Here is an 18,840-nt window from a genome sequence, read left to right on the forward strand (position 1 = left end):
TCATTCTACTCCTGAGCCCATTGCCAAAATTCCATTGCTCAGTTTTTAATTTGGAAATCTAACATGTAGATGGTATTATAACTATGATTACCTCATTAAAGAGATTATTGCATTTTTAATTGATGAAAATAAAGAGTATAACAATATCAGACACAAAACAAAACACTTAGGTTTAGTCAGATGACTGTCTCCTCTTGCAGTTGAACTCCCTTCAGGAAGAATCTTGACAAAGTATATTTATTATGCCTGTGCGAATAGGCAAAACTTACCAGGCAAATAGTGGCTATCATTTATTTTTCTAATTAAAAAAGAATAAATAAGAATTGAGGTGCCTGTTTCATTTTCATACATGCCCCTCTTTGGCTGAGATAGCTTGAACCAAAATAATTTTCCACAGGTTTATTTCAGCCAACACCTGTGATAACAGCTGAAGTTAAATGATTGGGAGACATAAGAATTCTGAAACTGATGTGTCTTTGAAAAAGCCAGCAAGGCTGAGTGCCCCTTTAGAGATAAAGCAGGTGCCTGCAGTATTAAGCAGAACATTAAATGGATTAAAACACCAGCAGCATGCACTAAAACCAATGATATGAATCATTATTACATCTACATGGGTCTTTCAGAAGAATACAGGGATGAAAGACTAAAATAGTTGCTCTTAACAGCTAACATGTTTATGCTCTGGGTATAAGCTCATAAAAGCTGCAATGTCTGATCTGTGTGTGAAACATTCCTTTAGAAATTTATACAAAGTTTGGGGATTCAGACTTCAAAGCCTAAAAGTAAAATATTGTCAACTCTGATCAATAAACTGAAAGTCGAAGGACTGTCTGCCCTTGTAACTTTGGTAAGTTATTAGTCCATATTGCAGGTACTATCCTGCACAAAATTACACCTTTGACACTTGAGCCAATGCTTAGAGTATTGACTGAAAGCTAGAACAGCCCAGTTATTACATTTGACAGCATTAAGGTTTAATATTTTGAATATGGTACCCCAGTAGAAAAATCCTTCATTCCAATCAAAATGTGGCTGCATAACACAAAAATCTGGGCTATGAAAGCCCATGAGAAATATGTGGGGTGAATCAATTGAGTCTTGGACTTGTAAATGGTCAATTGAAGGCAAGCTCCTATGTTATTTTTTCTAGTACATGCCCTATTTATACTATGATTTTTTTTCTTACAGAGGATGATCGATGACTGCCTGAAGGAGTTCCTATGTCACTCTGACAAGTTCATACCAATGTGCTGTGTGCAACAAGGAAATAGACAAGATAGACATGATGTGCTGTGAGGACTCGACAGAAAAGAATCCAACACTCACTTATGAAGGGTTGGTTTATCAATTTGTTACACACTGCATACAAAGGATCTCTTTTCGTGCTGTGTGAAGAGAGCTGCTCATAATAATTTCTTCTACGTCTGGATGTCATTCAAAAAAATTTACAGATTGCCCCCATAGAGCAAAAATATCTTATACAGCTGTGTATCAGGATCTAATGCTATCTTAAGCTTGTGACAGACACAGTCATTGTATTGGGCTTTAGTTAAAAGGACACTGTTAAAAAGGTACTGTTTTGATTTAAAAAAAGGTATTTGGTGAAATATTTCTTTTGTTGAGGAAGAAAAAGCATCAGAAAATAAATATATCTAGGTTTGTCTTCACAAATTTGAGAATAAACATTTCCTGAATTTCATAACGAAAGTAAGGGTGAAATTACAAATGCTCACTACCACTGCTCTGAGAATCATAGCAACTTCTAAAGTCAGTGTAAAGGCATGCATCCAGAGGATACTAACAATGTTTCCTACTCCTCCCTCTGATGCATTGTTGAATTTCTGACCAATAGAAATGCACGAGCCAAGTAGATCAAGATTTAGAAAATAGTGATCACTTTATCATGAGTGGTACAGTGGCTCAGTGGTTAGCGCTGCAGCCTCACAGAACCAGAGACCCGGGCTCAATTCCACCCTCATGCAACTGTCTGTGTGAAGTTTGCACATTCTCCCTGTGTCTGCGTGGGTTTCCTCTGGGTGCTCCGCTTTTTTCAGTCCAAAGATGTGTAGATTAGGTGGTTTGGCTATGCTAAATTGCCCATAGTGTTCAGGGATGTGTAGATTATCTGTGTTACAGGGGAATAGCTCTGGGTGGGATGCTCTAAGGTTTGATGTGGACTTGTTGGGCCAAGGGGCCTGTTTCCACGCTATAGGGGTTCTATCATTCTTAAATTCTTATCCTAATGTTTAGGGTGCCTGTGCAAAAGGAGAATGATAATTCAATATAAAAATAATTAATTAGGTGAAAGTCATCTTAAATGGGTTAACAATGAATCCAAAACGTTGACATAAATAAATGGGAGCTGAACAATGAGCCAACTTTAAAGAAGAGTTGGTTCAGGCACAGCCGATCCCCTCAAAATGGAAAGATGTACAGCAAAGGTCACCAGAACTCTCTGGATGACCAAAGAGTCAGAAACTAAGAAAAATATAAAAACTGTGCTACTGACAGAGTAGAAAATACAACTGAGAACCAGGCTGTTTACAAAGGTTCAGATGGGTGGTGGGAAAGCAAATAAGACAAGTAAAGATAGAGTTTTAAAATAAACTGTCAGTTTATAAAGAGAGTTTAGAAAATATGGATTATTGCTGAAATTGAAAGAGTAGATAACACAATCATGGACAACATAGTGTGGAGCTGGAGGAACACAGCAGGCCAGGCAGCATCAGAGGAGCAGGAAAGTTGATGTTTTGGGTCAGGGGACTTCTTCAGAAATGGCAACAGAATGTCAAAGAATAGCACAATAATGTTTGGGCCTCCACAGTGTGTGTAGTGAGCATTGACCAACAGACTAGGTGAGGAGTCAAGAACAAGGAGTGGATAGCCCCGGACCAGAAAAGATATTATATCAATTACGTTTAACACATTTGTAACCTCTTGTGCAATTGGTGAATCCTGTGAACATTGTAACTTATCATACTCTAATACCATAATATATATTGCAAGCATCATTCTGGGAGACAAAGAAGCAATACTCTGTTCTTTCGCTCCCCTGCAAAAGATTGGATAACGGAGACAGGTAAAAGATAATTTGAGATAATGGGAACTGCAGATGCTGTAGAATTCCAAGATAATAAAATGTGAGGCTGGATGAACACCACACCCGAGCACCAAACCATCATCTCCAACACCATTCACGACCTCATCACCTCAGGGGACCTCCCACCCACAGCCTCCAACCGCATTGTTCCCCAACCCCGCACGGCCCGTTTCTATCTCCTTCCCAAAATCCACAAACCTGCCTGCCCTGGTCGACCCATCGTCTCAGCCTGCTCCTGCCCCACCAAACTCATCTCCACCTATCTGGACTCCATTTTCTCCCCTTTGGTCCAGGAACTCCCTACCTATGTCTGTGACACCACCCACGCCCTCCACCTCCTCCAGGACTTCCAATTCCCTGGCCCCCAATACCTCATATTCACCATGGACGTCCAGTCCCTATACACCTGCATTCCGCATGCAGATGGCCTCAAGGCCCTCCGCTTCTTCCTGTCCCGCAGACCCGACCAGTCCCCTTCCACCGACACTCTCATCCGCCTAGCTGAACTCGTCCTCACCCTCAACAACTTCTCTTTTGACTCCTCCCACTTCCTACAGACTAAGGGGGTGGCCATGGGCACCTGCATGGGCTCCAGCTATGCCTGCCTCTTTGTAGGTTACGTGGAACAGTCCCTCTTCCGCACCTACACAGGCCCCAAACCCTACCTCTTTCTCCGGTACATTGATGACTGTATCGGCGCCGCCTCTTGCTCCCCAGAGGAGCTCGAACAGTTCATCCACTTCACCAACACCTTCCACCCCAACCGTCAGTTCACCTGGGCCATCTCCAGCACATCCCTCACCTTCCTGGACCTCTCAGTCTCCATCTCAGGCAACCAGCTTGTAACTGATGTCCATTTCAAGCCCACCGACTCCCACAGCTACCTAGAATACACCTCCTGCCACCCACCCTCCTGCAAAAATTCCATCCCCTATTCCCAATTCCTCCGCCTCTGTCGCATCTGCTCCCATGATAAGACATTCCACTCCCGCACATCCCAGATGTCCAAGTTCTTTAAGGACCGCAACTTTCCCCCCACAGTGATCGAGAACGCCCTTGACCGCGTCTCCCGTATTTCCCGCAACACATCCCTCACACACCGCCCCCGCCACAACCGCCCTAAGAGGATCCCCCTTGTTCTCACACACCACCCTACCAACCTCCGGATACAACGCATCATCCTTCGACACTTTCGCCATTTACAATCCGACCCCACCACCCAAGACATTTTTCCATCCCCATCCCTGTCTGCTTTCCGGAGAGACCACTCTCTCCGTGACTCCCTTGTTCGCTCCACACTGCCCTCCAACCCCACCACACCCGGCACCTTCCCCTGCAACCGCAGGAAATGCTACACTTGCCCCCACACCTCCTCCCTCTCCCCTATCCCAGGCCCCAAGATGACATTCCACATTAAGCAGAGGTTCACCTGCACATCTGCCAATGTGGTATACTGCATCCACTGTACCCAGTGCGGCTTCCTCTACATTGGGGAAACCAAGCGGAGGCTTGGAGACCGCTTTGCAGAACACCTCCGCTCAGTTTGCAACAAACAACTGCACCTCCCAGTCGCAAACCATTTCCACTCCCCCTCCCATTCTCTAGATGACATGTCCATCATGGGCCTCCTGCACTGCCACAATGATGCCACCCGAAGGTTGCAGGAACAGCAACTCATATTTCGCCTGGGAACCCTGCAGCCTAATGGTATCAATGTGGACTTCACCAGTTTCAAAATCTCCCCTTCCCCCACTGCATCCCTAAACCAGCCCAGTTCGTCCCCTCCCCCCACTGCACCACACAACCAGCCCAGCTCTTCCCCCCCAGCCACTGCATCCCAAAACCAGTCCAACCTGTCTCTGCCTCCCTAACCGGTTCTTCCTCTCACCCATCCCTTCCTCCCACCCCAAGCCGTACCCCCATCTACCTACTAACCTCATCCCACCTCCTTGACCTGTCCGTCTTCCCTGGACTGACCTATCCCCTCCATACCTCCCCATCTATACTCTCTCCACCTATCTTCTTTACTCTCCATCTTCGGTCCGCCTCCCCCTCTCTCCCTATTTATTCCAGTTCCCTCTCCCCATCCCCCTCTCTGATGAAGGGTCCAGGCCCGAAACGTCAGCTTTTGTGCTCCTGAGATGCTGCTTGGCCTGCTGTGTTCATCCAGCCTCACGTTTTATTATCAAAAGATAATTTGATCTGGACTGGGTTATTATTTCACCATATGACACTGAAAAAAGACACATTTTGATAAAGATTTTCAAATTTTATTGTTCAGGATAATTTGCAAGAATACCAATCAGACTCAATCTGCACATTGAACTCTCAATGATCATGATATGTTGCATTCCATGGCAATGCCTGTACCATTCAGAGTGTATTTGACAACCAATCAGTATTCTCCTCTTATAGTGTACAAATGTTAGCTTTCACTGAAATTGATATTCTTGTGAATTGTCCGTTTGCAAGACAAAATGCATCTTTTTTTCAGTAATACTCATGTTTCAGTGCTATTTGGTTAAGCTTGCCTAATTGAAAGTCCTAAATTAACCCTTCAAAATGTATAGTTCAAATGATTCCAGATTGACACAGATGCATCATCAGACAACATTAAGACAGTGTTCATGAATAACGTCAGATTTTTAAAAAGTATAATTAAAAATGTATACTCGGCTAACAATTACGGACAATGTAAGTAACAAGCAAGACAAAGGGACTTTTTTTTTCCTTTTTTTTCTTGTGGAGCAGTACAATATAACTCCAAACATATTCATCTTATTTCGTATCTGATATACATGCTTTGCAGACTATAGAGTCATAAAACCATCGACATTTACTATACAGAGGGAGGCCATTCAACCTGCCAAGTCTGTACTGGCTCCTGTAAGAGCCACCCAGCCATTACCATTCTCGAGCCTTATCTCTAACTTCATCGTTTTCAAATACATATCCTGCTCTCTTTTAAAATTTCCCACAGAATCTTACTCCACCACTCTCCCAGGCAGCCCATTCCAAATCCAAACAACTCTGACTGAAGAAGTTTCTCCTCATCCCACCCCTGCTTCCTTCTGACAATCTTGAAATTGTGACAAACATACCAACTAGAAGAAACAAAATACCCTTTGTTACCCTATCAATATTGTTCATAATTTTGAGCATCGCAATAAGATCACCTTGTAATCTTTCCTGCTCCAAGAAGAATAAGTCCAAATTCTCTCATTTTTTCTTGCATCATTCTAATAAGTTTCTTTTGAACTTTCTCCATGTCTTTAACCCTTCCTTAAATAAAATGCCCAGAACTGAACACAGGACTCCAAATTTGGTCTGACCAATAATTCATAGAGCTGTAGCATCACCTGCTTGCTTTTATTCTCTGCCTTAATTTATTAACCCGGGATCCTCTAAGTTTTTTTTTAACAACTGTTACAACTTATCTGCCATCTTCAGAGAATCATGCATGTGGACCCTGAGGTCCCTTTGTTCTTATACTCCCCCAGAAGGTTGTACCATGAGTCAGTATTGTCTCTTCATGTTACTTGTATCAAAATGCATTATCTCACATGTCACTGCGTTGAAATTCATCTGTCAGGTGTCTGCCCATTTGGCTAACTTCTCAATGTACCTCTGAAGCCGCTCAGCATCATCCTCAAATTCACTATTTTCCCTTGTTTAACATCATCATTTTAGTATTCATGTGCTAAACATCTTGTGATGAAGGTGTCAGCAGTAAGTACGTGTTCATAATCAATGCAAGCAGTGTTGGATGTGGCAATTACATCATTCAGACCTCTTCACGCTTTGTTGTGAGACAGAGAATCTGAAGTGTGTTGTAATATTATGTATAAGTAATTCCTTCTTAATCTCACAAGATGCCTGTTGTTTCCCAGAAAGATCAAATTAATAGGTTTTACACGCTTTCCTGCAATTGTCTGGTCTTGTATAGATATCATGGGTAATCCTGTATTAGTCAAATTGATCATTGCTGGTACCTCTCCATGACAGATATTATAGTATAGTACTGTGTGAGTAGGAATGCCAACCAGTCATGATTAGATCGTGGCCTTTGTTTACAGAACTATAATTTCTTGTTAATTTCTATGTTAATAAGTGGTGGTGGTGGTTTAAGATTGGGTTTGATATTTATGATGTTAAGCTGTCTTTTTTTTGCACTGATTTAAAACAGTGTAAGAAGTAAAAATAGCATGAGGAGTGCTGTTTTAATGCAATGAGTGGTTCCCAACTTTAAAATTACTCTCTGAGTGTCTGCAGGAGGCAAGTACAATCAAAGCATTCAAAAGAGAATTACATATTTTAAATCTATTTGCAGAATGAGGACTTTACTGACAAGGTCAGCATTTATTGCCCATCCCTAATTGCCCAGAGGGCAGTTAAGAGTCAACCACATTGCTGTGGGTCTGAAGTCACATGTAGGCCAAACCAGGTAAGGATAGCAGTTTTCTTCCCTAACGAACATTAATGAACTAGAAAGGGTTTACCCCAACAATTAACAACAGATATGTTGTCATTATTAGATTCCTACCTCAAGATTCTTAATGAACTCAAATTCTGCCATCTGCCATCGCAGGATTCAAACCCAGGTCTCCAGATTGTCTGGATCTCTGGATTTACAGTCCAGCGATAATAACATTAGGCCATTCCCTCCCCAAGTTATTTGAAAAGGAGAAAGTACAGGGGTATCAGGAGAAGGCATGAGAATAGCACTAGAGGAGGTGCCTATTTGGAGAACTAGCATAAAAATGCTGGACTGAATGGCTTCCTTCCATGCTGTAACAATTTTGTAACCCTACTGTCTGATTATGCAATTTTATTTTTGCTGGACAAAAAAAATGTTGAGTAATGTATAACGAGATCTTAAATAGCATGCTCAGTTATAACAGTTGTTCTCTGGCTGTGAAAGAAACTAATTTCATATTTGTGGAATGCCAACTTCCTCCATCCTGATGAAAAGTCCAGTGAAAAATGTCCCAAACTATCCAGCCTCTCCTTATAACTCAAACCTTCCATTCCCAGCAACACCCTGGCAAATCTCTTCTGAACTCTCTCCACCTTAATAATTTCCTTCCTATAGCAAGGAGACTAGAACTGAATGCAGTTCCAGAAGAGGCATAACCAACATCCTGTACAACCTCAAAATAACAGCCTAACTCCTAAACATAAGGGATTGAGCATTTAAATGAACAATTCTAAATGTCTTCTTTATCACCCTATCTACATGTGGTGCTAACTTCAAAGAATTATCTGCCTAAACCCTTAGGTCTCTCTGTTATATCCAAGGCCCTACTTTTAATTGTATAAGTTTTTCCTTTGTTTGTTTTACCAATATGCAATGCCTCACATTTATCCGAATTAAACTCCATCTGGCGCTCTTCAGCCTATTGACACAACTGATCAAAATCTCTTTGTAATCTTAGAAAACCTTCTTCACTCTCCACTATACAGCAATCTTGGTGTTATCCGGAAACTTACTAACCATACTTTCGAAATTCTCATTGAAATTGTTTATATAAATGACAAGCGAATGTTGACCCCGCATCAATTACTTAGAATGTCCCTTTGAATGCTAGAGATGAATCTGGGTTTTCAGTAGAAATCTAATGTAAATTGGCCAGAAAACTGCAAATGATATGGTGACATATTGCCTGAGTTAACGAGACATGCGCTGTACTGATTCTCAGTTGCTACTTGGAAATAAACTCTCCTTCAGAGATAACAAAGTGTGGAGCTGGATGAACACAGCAGGCCAAGCAGCATCTTAGGATGCTGCTTGGCCTGCTGTGTTCATCCAGCTCCACACTTTGTTATCTCAGATTCTCCAGCATTTGCAGTTCCCATTAACTCTCTTTCAGGGTTTGAGTGAAGGTTTGAAGCTCAGGTGCTGGTTGTAGATGTTGGTGTGTTCGCCGAGCTGGGAGGTTTGATAGCAGACGTTTTGTCCCCTTACTAGATGACACCCTCAGTGCTGCGGAGACTTCTGTGAAGCGCTGTTGCCTTGTGGCGGCTCGAATTTATATGGTCTGGGTTTTGCTGCTCTCGGTAGGTGCCAGTTCCGGCAGTGCATTGTAATGGTCAGTATACCGGACCTCATTCAATGTGTTTGTTAATGGAGCCGGGAGATGAATGCCAAGCCTCCAAGAATTCCCAGGCTATCCTCTGTTTGGCTTGTCCTATGATTGTAGTATTGTCCCAGTTGAAAGTGTGGTTTTTCTCATCTGTGTGCATTGAAACGAGGACATCTGGTCGTGTCGTTTAGTTGCTAGCTGGTGTTCATGGATGTGGTTTGCTAATTATCTGCCTTTTTGTGCCATGTAGTGTTTTGTGCAGTCTCCACAAGAGACCCAATAGATACCTTGGACAGGACGAATGCAGTTTACAAAATATCATGAGGCGACTACATCTGATTCCTGCCTTCAGCTGCAACAACTGTAAAACAAACATGACCTTACCATGTTTGCCTTTCATACATGTTAAACACTTGGTGCTAGACACTCTGCTTAAAAGCATTCCTTTCTAAACATAATTCGAATTTAAGCAGATAATTTCACTGCATGAAGTTATTTTCTATTGATGTTCATTGCACTGTATATAATTCCTGATCCTTGCATGTCAGCTAATCCTGATTGAAGTTTAATATTTCTGATGTTATTCATCTTTGAACTCCAAGCAAAGAACATAGAGTCGACCATTGTCTGTTTTCAGACAAGCACATTTGAAGTGAAGTGTACTGTGTTGTTTCAATGAACGATTAGTCACACAAGGTATGGTTTAAATTGCTTGAAGCTCACACAAGTCATTGTTTTTATCTAAAGAAAAACTGATCTAAGCAGAGGAGCTCCTGATGGGGTAAATAGGCTTGTACTGAGATCCCAATGTACAATATTGGTATTCATTAAGCAATGGGATTAGAAATCCAATCACTACTGATTAAGACACAACTGTAACTAGTGCAGATATATTGAAAATGTGGCCAAATTTACAGTTATCATTTGATATTTGCTCTTTATCAATTCCAACCAATTAACTGAATTACCATCTTGCCAATGAGCCAGCAATTCACATGAGTAAGATGACCCAGATAAGTGCGTTACCATAAGTACTTGTGCCATTTGGATGACTTTTCCTGGGGTGACAAAGTATTTACTTTTTGCCTCCTTTTCTTCTCTAGTGAGGAACTCGCTTTCTTGTTTCAACAGACTGAATTTTCCGTTTTTTCCAACAAAGTGTAGTTTTCAGATGGATACACATCGGGCAGCCCACTATGGGCCATGTGGCTGAGAGGGAACGTCGTCTGCAACATTGTTCACTAGTCAGTGGCAGTGAGATTGGTATAACTGGGCTGTAGACATTCCCCTCAACCTCCTTGGGGGAATCTTCTGCTGCCGGTATCTCCGTCTGGAGGCTGTGTGGCAGCTGTTAGAGGTTTCTGTTGTTGCTGGGCTTGGTGATATGATGTCAATTGCTGTCTGCTACAACATTGCTGTCTTATGATCAACAATATCACAGGAATTCTGCGTGCATTGAATCTCCTGATCTCACATCAATCACGATAAATCATCATGTAATGGCTTCACATATTACATACAGGAAGCTTCACCTTCACAAGAAGGGCAGTGCCATGCCTCAATAAAGAGATCTCAGCTCTATGACTGTACCCCAGATGTAAGTTGCAGGACCAAGACACTAATATTACATTGGTTAAGTTAAGCAGAAGCACTGATCCACTATAATAGCACCCCATTCCAAAAGAAAAGCCACCTTTGAATATCACAGAACATGCAATTGAAGTGGAATGTTGTAGCTCTGAAGCATGTCTTCCAGCGTCAGGTATAAAAAGTGATGCAGAAATGACCAAAGGAGTGAGACCTTTAAGTCTGCATAACTTTCCTTATTGACATGACAGGGGCCATTCGAAGCAATGTATGTAATGATCATGTGTACATTATCAAATTGGATTATAATAAAATCTTGATTTTATTACAATCCAATTTAACAGCATAGGGCGGCATTACAGAATTGGTAGATGCATGATTAATACAATTGTCCTTAAAAGGGTCTCATACAAATTATTTAATTCCATCTCCAGAGAAAAAAAAACAGGAGCTTACTTGGCTGTGCAGCAATTGTGTCTCCTCATTCAGCAGTTGACTTTGAAGTGAAAATGACAACGTTGCAGCCCTGATGAGTGAGTTGTACATTTCTACCTGGGATGAACAATAATCCCCTCCAACAAACTGAGTTGTTCCCTTTAATGAGATTGTCCCCGCATCCTCAAAGACCTTATGCTTCACCCCATTTCCATTCAATCTCTTTATATTATGATTAATGATTCCCATTTGCATCCAAGCCCATGGAATTTGTAAATTAGAATACAGAACACAGACACAAATACCGCAGGAACAGGCCCAATTGTACCGAACATGATGCCAAATTAAATGAATTCCTTCTGCCTGCCTTTGGCCCATATCCCTCCATGCCTTGCATTTCCTTGCTTATCTAAAAGTCCCTTAAATACCCCAATCATATCTGCCTCCACCATCAAACTTGACAGTGCATTCCAAACTCCTACCACTTTCTGTATAAAAAGCTTGCCTCTCTCATCTCCTTTGAACTTTTCCTCTCTCACTTTAAATACATGTCCCCTTGTTTTAGACATTTCAACTGTGGGGAAAAGATTCTGACCATCAACCCTGTCTATGCATCTCATAATTTTATAGACTTCTATCAGATCTCCTGTCAGCCTCTGCTGCTCCAGAGAAAACAACCTGAGTTTTTTCTAGCCTCTCCATAAAGCCCATATCCTCTAATCCAGGCAATATTCTGTAAAACCTCTTCTGCACCCTCTCCAAAGCCTTCAAATCCTTCCTGTAATGTGGTGACTTGAACTGAATGCGATACTCTGTGTGGCCTAACTAAAGCCTTTTAAAGCTGCGCCATGACATTTTGACTGTTGCACTCAATTCCCCAACCAATAAAGGCAAGTCTGCCATAAAGCTTCTTTATGACCCTATCGACTTGAGTGGCCACTTTCGGGGAGCTATGGACTTGAACATCCTCTGTACATAAATGCTGTTCAGGGTCCTGCAGTTAACTGTATGCATTCCTTAACATTTGAGTGCAGCACCTCGCACTCTCCCGGATTGAACTCTATCTACCATTTCTCCATTCATATTTACAACTGATCAAAACTCACTATATTCTTTGATGAGTTTCTACACTATCCACAACTCCACTGATCTTTGTGATGTTTGCAAATTTACTGCATTTTCATCCAAGTCATTTATATATGTCACAAACAGCAGAGGTCTCAGTACAGATCCCTGCATAACACCACGAGTTATGGACCTCCAGTCAGAAAAACACCCTTCCACCACTACCCTCTGCCTTCTATATGCAAGCCAATTCTGAATCCATGTGACCAAGTCACTGTGGATCCCATGCATCTTAATCTTCTGGATGAGCCTACCATGAGGGACATTGTTGAAAACCTTACTAAGATTCATGTGAACAATATCCACTAAGACTGAATGATCTCCTTGACTGACTGCGATGGAAACCCCTACCTGACCATAGACACTCCATTCAGCAGTTCTCTCCTTTGACCTACAGGCACGGCCATTGCTTAAAGCATAAGCATTGTGGTTGGTGCTTATGATGTTAATACATGCTGTAACAGTGACATTGATGTAGCCCAGTGCCCTAAGTTAATCATCTCCTTGACAGTTCGGTGATGTGAACAGTGGTAAAGTGCCTGCTTCATCTTCAGCGCTAGATAGCAATGCAATTCAGAGAAGCTGGCAGTCTTTAAGTTATGTCTGAAGATCCTATGCATTAGAAAGCAATGCAAGTCATGAGAGATTGACAGCTTTGAAGTCAGTGCAAAGTAAGTGAGAGCTAAGAAAGCAAGGTAAAATGCCTCAGGGGCATCTCATGTAGATCAGTGAAATGAACATGTCCCTATAACCAAAGCAACCTGGCTTAAGGGCCCAAGGCATGAGTGACCATGAGTCCCAAAACGAATGCCTGAAGTGGCATGCAAATTATATCAAAAAAGGAGCCTTTAATGGTGTGGTGATGCTGGTGTCTTTCCTGTGCATAATTGTGTGAATGAGTGCTGAAAGAGGAAGGTGTCCATGAAGCAGAAAGGCGCATGGTAGTAAAGCTGCAAGGTTTGGTTGGGCTCTTGCATCTTCAAAACGCTTATGGATAAAATGTCAAAGGTTTTTGCCGATGTGTACCATTTGCCTGAGCAATAAATGAACAATAAATTAAAATCTAGAAACATAACATGTGCCCCAAAAATTAGCCTCAAGGTCCACTTTATTTTAAAATATTACTTGAGATGAAAACTGTACAACCTTGAATGGAACAGAAATGGGAGGAATAATGTTATTCAACTGTTAATTGCACTTGATTTTACCTTCATACAAAAAAGTGCTGATAAGCATATGTGCTAGAGGGCTAACACAGCTCACGCTTCATTACAGAAAGTGATTATGATCGACCATATATGAGGGTTGCATACTGATGGCAACATATTACTTATGCTTTTGGAAGCCTTATAATGCCCAATTCCATTTCAACAAACTTTGAAGAAAAGATTACATTCATCAGCCATTGTGCTTCCAGCAAGAAAGATTTTGCTTTCTCTGTAGCATTAATGGTAAGTTTGGTGACTAGAATGCCAGCATAAATTTCCCCAGATCATTAGCTATACTCCAAGATGATTCAAAGCCTTTTTGACAACTTTATAATGCAAAGATAATGGTAGCTGGGTAGGAACTGTATAAAACCCTTTTAATTTGTAAGTGGATTTTTTTCTTGTTACTGACATAGAATTGTCTAAGACACAAGATGATACAAAGAGAAAGGAAGGCTTGGAGGGAGTGAAGTCTTTGTCCATTCTAATCATCATCAGCAGCACCAGCAAAAGGAATTGATGCTCATCCAGCTTTCAGTCCATTGTGTCTGTGCCAGTCCACAAGTAGCCATGCAAGCGAATTGCCCTTAACCACTCATGATCCGTAGCCTTTAAATCAAATCCACTTTTTGTAAATCCATTGTAAACACTTGCACTTGCTCCAAGTGAAAAAGTATTTCGTATTCCCTCCTTTCTTTCCAGCTTTCCCGTTCCCATAAGGCCTCGACATTTCTGGAGAGTACAAAGAATTGGAAGATCCACTGAATGCAAAGCTCCTACCTGACTTTTGTTCCAGAGGTCAAAACCACTTACCCAGGTCATGCTACTCTTCAATGGTTTTCAGTGAATGGGAAATACAGATACGGTGGTGAATCTTAACATTAACTCCAATTAAGTTTAAAAATTTCAATAACTTATTTTGAATCTATGCAGTGTGCCGTACTCTGAATTAAGCTTCCTTACCTGTCTTGGCTAACACAAGAATTCTTATAATTTTAGAGACAATGAGACAATGCACAGGTTACGTTGTATACAAGTAGAGCCAAAATGAAAGTTGGATTCAAACATTTGACATAATCTCACTTTGGAAGTAATGCAGTGTGACAAATTCAAATAGCAAAAAGGACATGCTTTTAAATAGGCAGTTACGGATTTCTTTCCCATTTGTTGCTGAAAAAAGATATGGCAGAGTGAATTAACAATGTGACAATGCCAATTGATAATAACTTCACTCAGGTTAAATGCCGGAAGATTGTACCTAACAGTTCTGGGTATAATTAAAACAGAAATGTTGTGGGAAAATGCACAGCACTTTATTTGACATTTTTAAGCAATTGGGCTTGTAATGATCCTTGTGGTTTTATATTTTTGATTGCAATTCCAAATGTACGCGATGAAATGTTTATTGAATCAGAAGGACATTAAATTGTGTAAATGAAGAAAAGATCCATGCAGAACTTCAAATAATGTATTAGTAATTTTCCATTATTAAAATTGTATAAATGCCCAAATTCAGATAATGGAATAAAATGTGTCAAGTTCCGTAAAGCATACATCAAGAACATATTTATTTCTATCTGTAATGTGAGTATATCTAAGTTATGAAATTAGAAGAAATAAAATGAAACTAGAGAGAGAGAGAGATTTAGCAATAGCATTAGAAAGTGAAAGTGAATGAATAGTTACAAAACTAAATATCTTGTTGTGAAGAAAATCACTAAACTAATGCAGTAATCAAAATCTTCAATGCAATGAAAATTAGCAATGGGGATGCAATTCATGCAGAAAAAATTAACTCAGAATCTGAATCTATATCAAGATTCATGAACAGGAAAAAAGATAGAAGTCTTGAGACAAAATAGGGCACCTGCAAAATATAAACCCTACAATTACATATAGCGTAGAAACACATAGGGGAAAAAATATCTAACTGAATCTCAGAATTCTCAATAATCATGAATCGCTGTTTTTTTCCAGAAACAGTGACATCAGTATTTTACTTAAAGCTAACTTGAGGAGAGGCTGTTTACGTCACAGCCTTTTTTGACTCAAGAAAAGAGCTGAGTTCTCTTCGACAGAGAATTACTTGTCAGTTTGGACAAGACAAAAAATAATGAATTTATAATGGGATTATGAGTGTAATCCTTATGTAATACTTGTTTACATATTCTAATATTACTTCAAAGAAGATTTGAACAAGTTGCATTTATTTCTAGGCTGTCCCGTACACTAATTCAGATTCCATCGTTTGTACCTGTTGTAGCTTGGAAAGTATGCAGGTTAATTGTTTTTCAGGACTTGAGGGTGTATTTGTATTTTCGTGCTCTGATTTAAGTATGGCTAGACTTGACATTTTCCCTTGCCATTCATTGTGTCTCTGGTCCAATTTAATATTCCATGTTGGGATATACTAAACTGTTGAAATTATCTACTTATGCAGTTATTTCTTTTAGAAAATTTGAACTCCTTTCCTGACGTAAGAAGAGATTAAAACAAGACAGTTGAAATTTGTGCCATATTGTTGAAGTCACAATTACTCAATACATCACAGAGCCGGGAATGTTTAGCAATATTTTGGATCAGCCACATTATACAAAGAGACATATGTTACAGCCCCTCAAAGTCACAGCCAATTCTGAGACAAACTCCAGGATCAGTTGACAGTGATTCAGGGCCAGGGAAATCTAGCACTCGATATCCTTTAAGTATCAGAATGGGACCTTATACAATGTTAAGTCGGATTTCACTTTCTGCATTTTAATACCGCACATTGACACATTGAATATGTGCATGAAGCATAAACAATATAGAGACCTGGTGTTGTGGGGGTCTGCCTCTTTGTCCTATTGGTAGCATTGTGCAAGTGTCAGCACAGCATCAAAACCAATGTGACCACTGCCAGCTTTCAGAGCAACAGGCGGTAAGCAATAAATATGGCCTTGTCAACATTGCAGTCATCAAGTGAGCATATGAAAAGAAGTGAATCAGCACATATCTGACACAATGCACTTGATAATGAGTTAAGTTACCTTGAAATTGCTTTTAACCGAGAGAGTTATAGCCATGGCTGATGATCATCAATGTACCTCTGCACAAGCAGAAATGTCAGCACTCATTTTCACACAAGGTAAATATTTGAGGTAGATGCAAAACAACAGTAACATCAAAGTATGGCTTGCGGTGAGTTACCTTCAGCTCATTGAGACCTTCAAAACACATTCCCGCAACCTGACATTCCAGATCTATTGACATATCTTTGTTTGAATTTTGAAAGGATTTAACACAGGGGTTGTTCTGCAGGTGGCAGGATTTTTTTGTTTTCCCATTTTCCTCATTCATAACGATTTGGCATCAAACACTGCTTGGGCTGTATTTTTCTCCCCCAGGTTGATTTTTTTTTACAAAGTTTTGTGCTGGTGCTAAACGTGTGCAACAGTTTGCATTTATGCAGCAGTAGCAAAACCTTCCAAGATGCTCCACAGAAGCATAATTGATCAAAGTTTGACACCAATCCACACAAGATGACAGAATATTAGAGCAGCTAAAAGATTCTGAAAAAAAGAGGCAATTTAAGGAGCAATGCCAAGAATGAAAGAGAGATAGCATTGGAGATATCTTGGGGTACGTTTCAAAACAGAAAGCATATTTGCTCTGTTCTTACATCCGGGTGTATTAGTTCACAATGCATGTGCAACATTGGGACATGAAGGTCATTTAGCTGTCACGAAACCTGCTTGACTTTTTTGTCCATTTCCCTCAATGTGTTAAATCTAGGTGATGCAATCCACCCAGTTGCAGGGAAAAGAGTTTTAGAATCCTAGCTGTATTCTGGAATGAAGTTACATAGAGAGCAACTCCCTCTTCCAGAGGCGATTCATCTTTATATTTAATTCCATTGCAGGTCAGGGCAGAGATCAAAGTTATTTTGAACTGTTGTTAGCAAAGGTAGATCGAAAATTATGAACAAAGCACTCAGAATACTTGATTGCAAAACATCATGGATGTGCAGGTAGTTAGTTCCACATTCTAACAACAGCAATGTGACGTGAAACCACCTCTCAATGACTTCCACAGAATGGAAATTTGGACGGGTTGTGTAATAAGTGGCTGATGCATCTCCACCAAAGTATACTATAACCTCCACTCTGGACTAATGTAGCTCAATGAGATTATACTTAAAACTCACACAGATATTATTTTCACTCGTCCTTGCCTGTACAAAGAATCATTATGGAGTGCTGCACACAACTATTTCCAAGGAGGTGAAATGTAAGACACAATCGATTCAAGCACAAAAGAGTTGAAGGTAATATGAAATGATTGTATCCAACAATTAAAGAATTTATATCATGGGACTGAACTTATTTGGAGCACTGTACAAGGAAATTCAGACTTCAATGGCAGTACGCAACATTTTGGATAACTTAATGGATAAACCTCACTGCAATTTTTATTGCAAGGAAGGTAAGACAAGCCCTGAATGTGTTTTTTTTTTGCCAGAGGCTCTTTCTGAGTTCTTGAAAGGAATTGTTCAATCTTAATTCATGTGAAAAGTTATAGAAGCTTTCATGATTCGTTCTTCACACTTTATAAATTTTGTCAAAAAGAACACAATGAAAACCAGTTGTCAAGGCAGGAGAAATGATAAGCATGAGATTATATTCCCAAAAGCATTGGGCGTGGTCAGCAGCACACACACCGAGAGACCTGATCTCTCTGTAAATTCAGTGCTGTGATCAAAAGCAATTAATCTTGTTTGACAGTAGTTAACCTTAGCTGTAGATAGTGTAGCTTTATACTTATGGTCAAAGAGGATAGGCAACTGCAATTTGGTTACTGAGGAACTAAAAACTGAAACTATATGGACTATTTTTACCAGGCCTCTAGAAACCGGCATGTGGGGAGAGTGAAATGACCTTCAAAATATTGATTGGGTAATTGGCTAATTTCTGTGCTGGAACAATTCTATGATTCTACTTCTGACCTTTGGACTCCTCTGTAAGTGGATTGAATTTTCCATATCAACTCTATCAAATTTCCACTTTAAGGGAGTCCTTAAAAGCTTACCCCTTTGCCTAAGCAATTTTTGCAGAGAGAAGTATGTTTGCGTGGCGACACTTCTGGTTTCATTGACATCAATGAAGAACAGCCTGCAGCACAGTTTGGCCCCAGATAAAATTGATGTAAATTTGTGCAGTACTGCCCGAAATGGCACTGTGTAAACAAATTCTCCCCTCGGTTTTATGCACTATCTCTTTAAGCAGGTTAGTGTCAATTCTTTTTCCGAAACATTCCTGCTAAA

The sequence above is a fragment of the Stegostoma tigrinum genome, chromosome 10 (genome assembly GCF_030684315.1).
Source record: "Stegostoma tigrinum isolate sSteTig4 chromosome 10, sSteTig4.hap1, whole genome shotgun sequence".
NCBI lineage: Eukaryota > Metazoa > Chordata > Chondrichthyes > Orectolobiformes > Stegostomatidae > Stegostoma > Stegostoma tigrinum.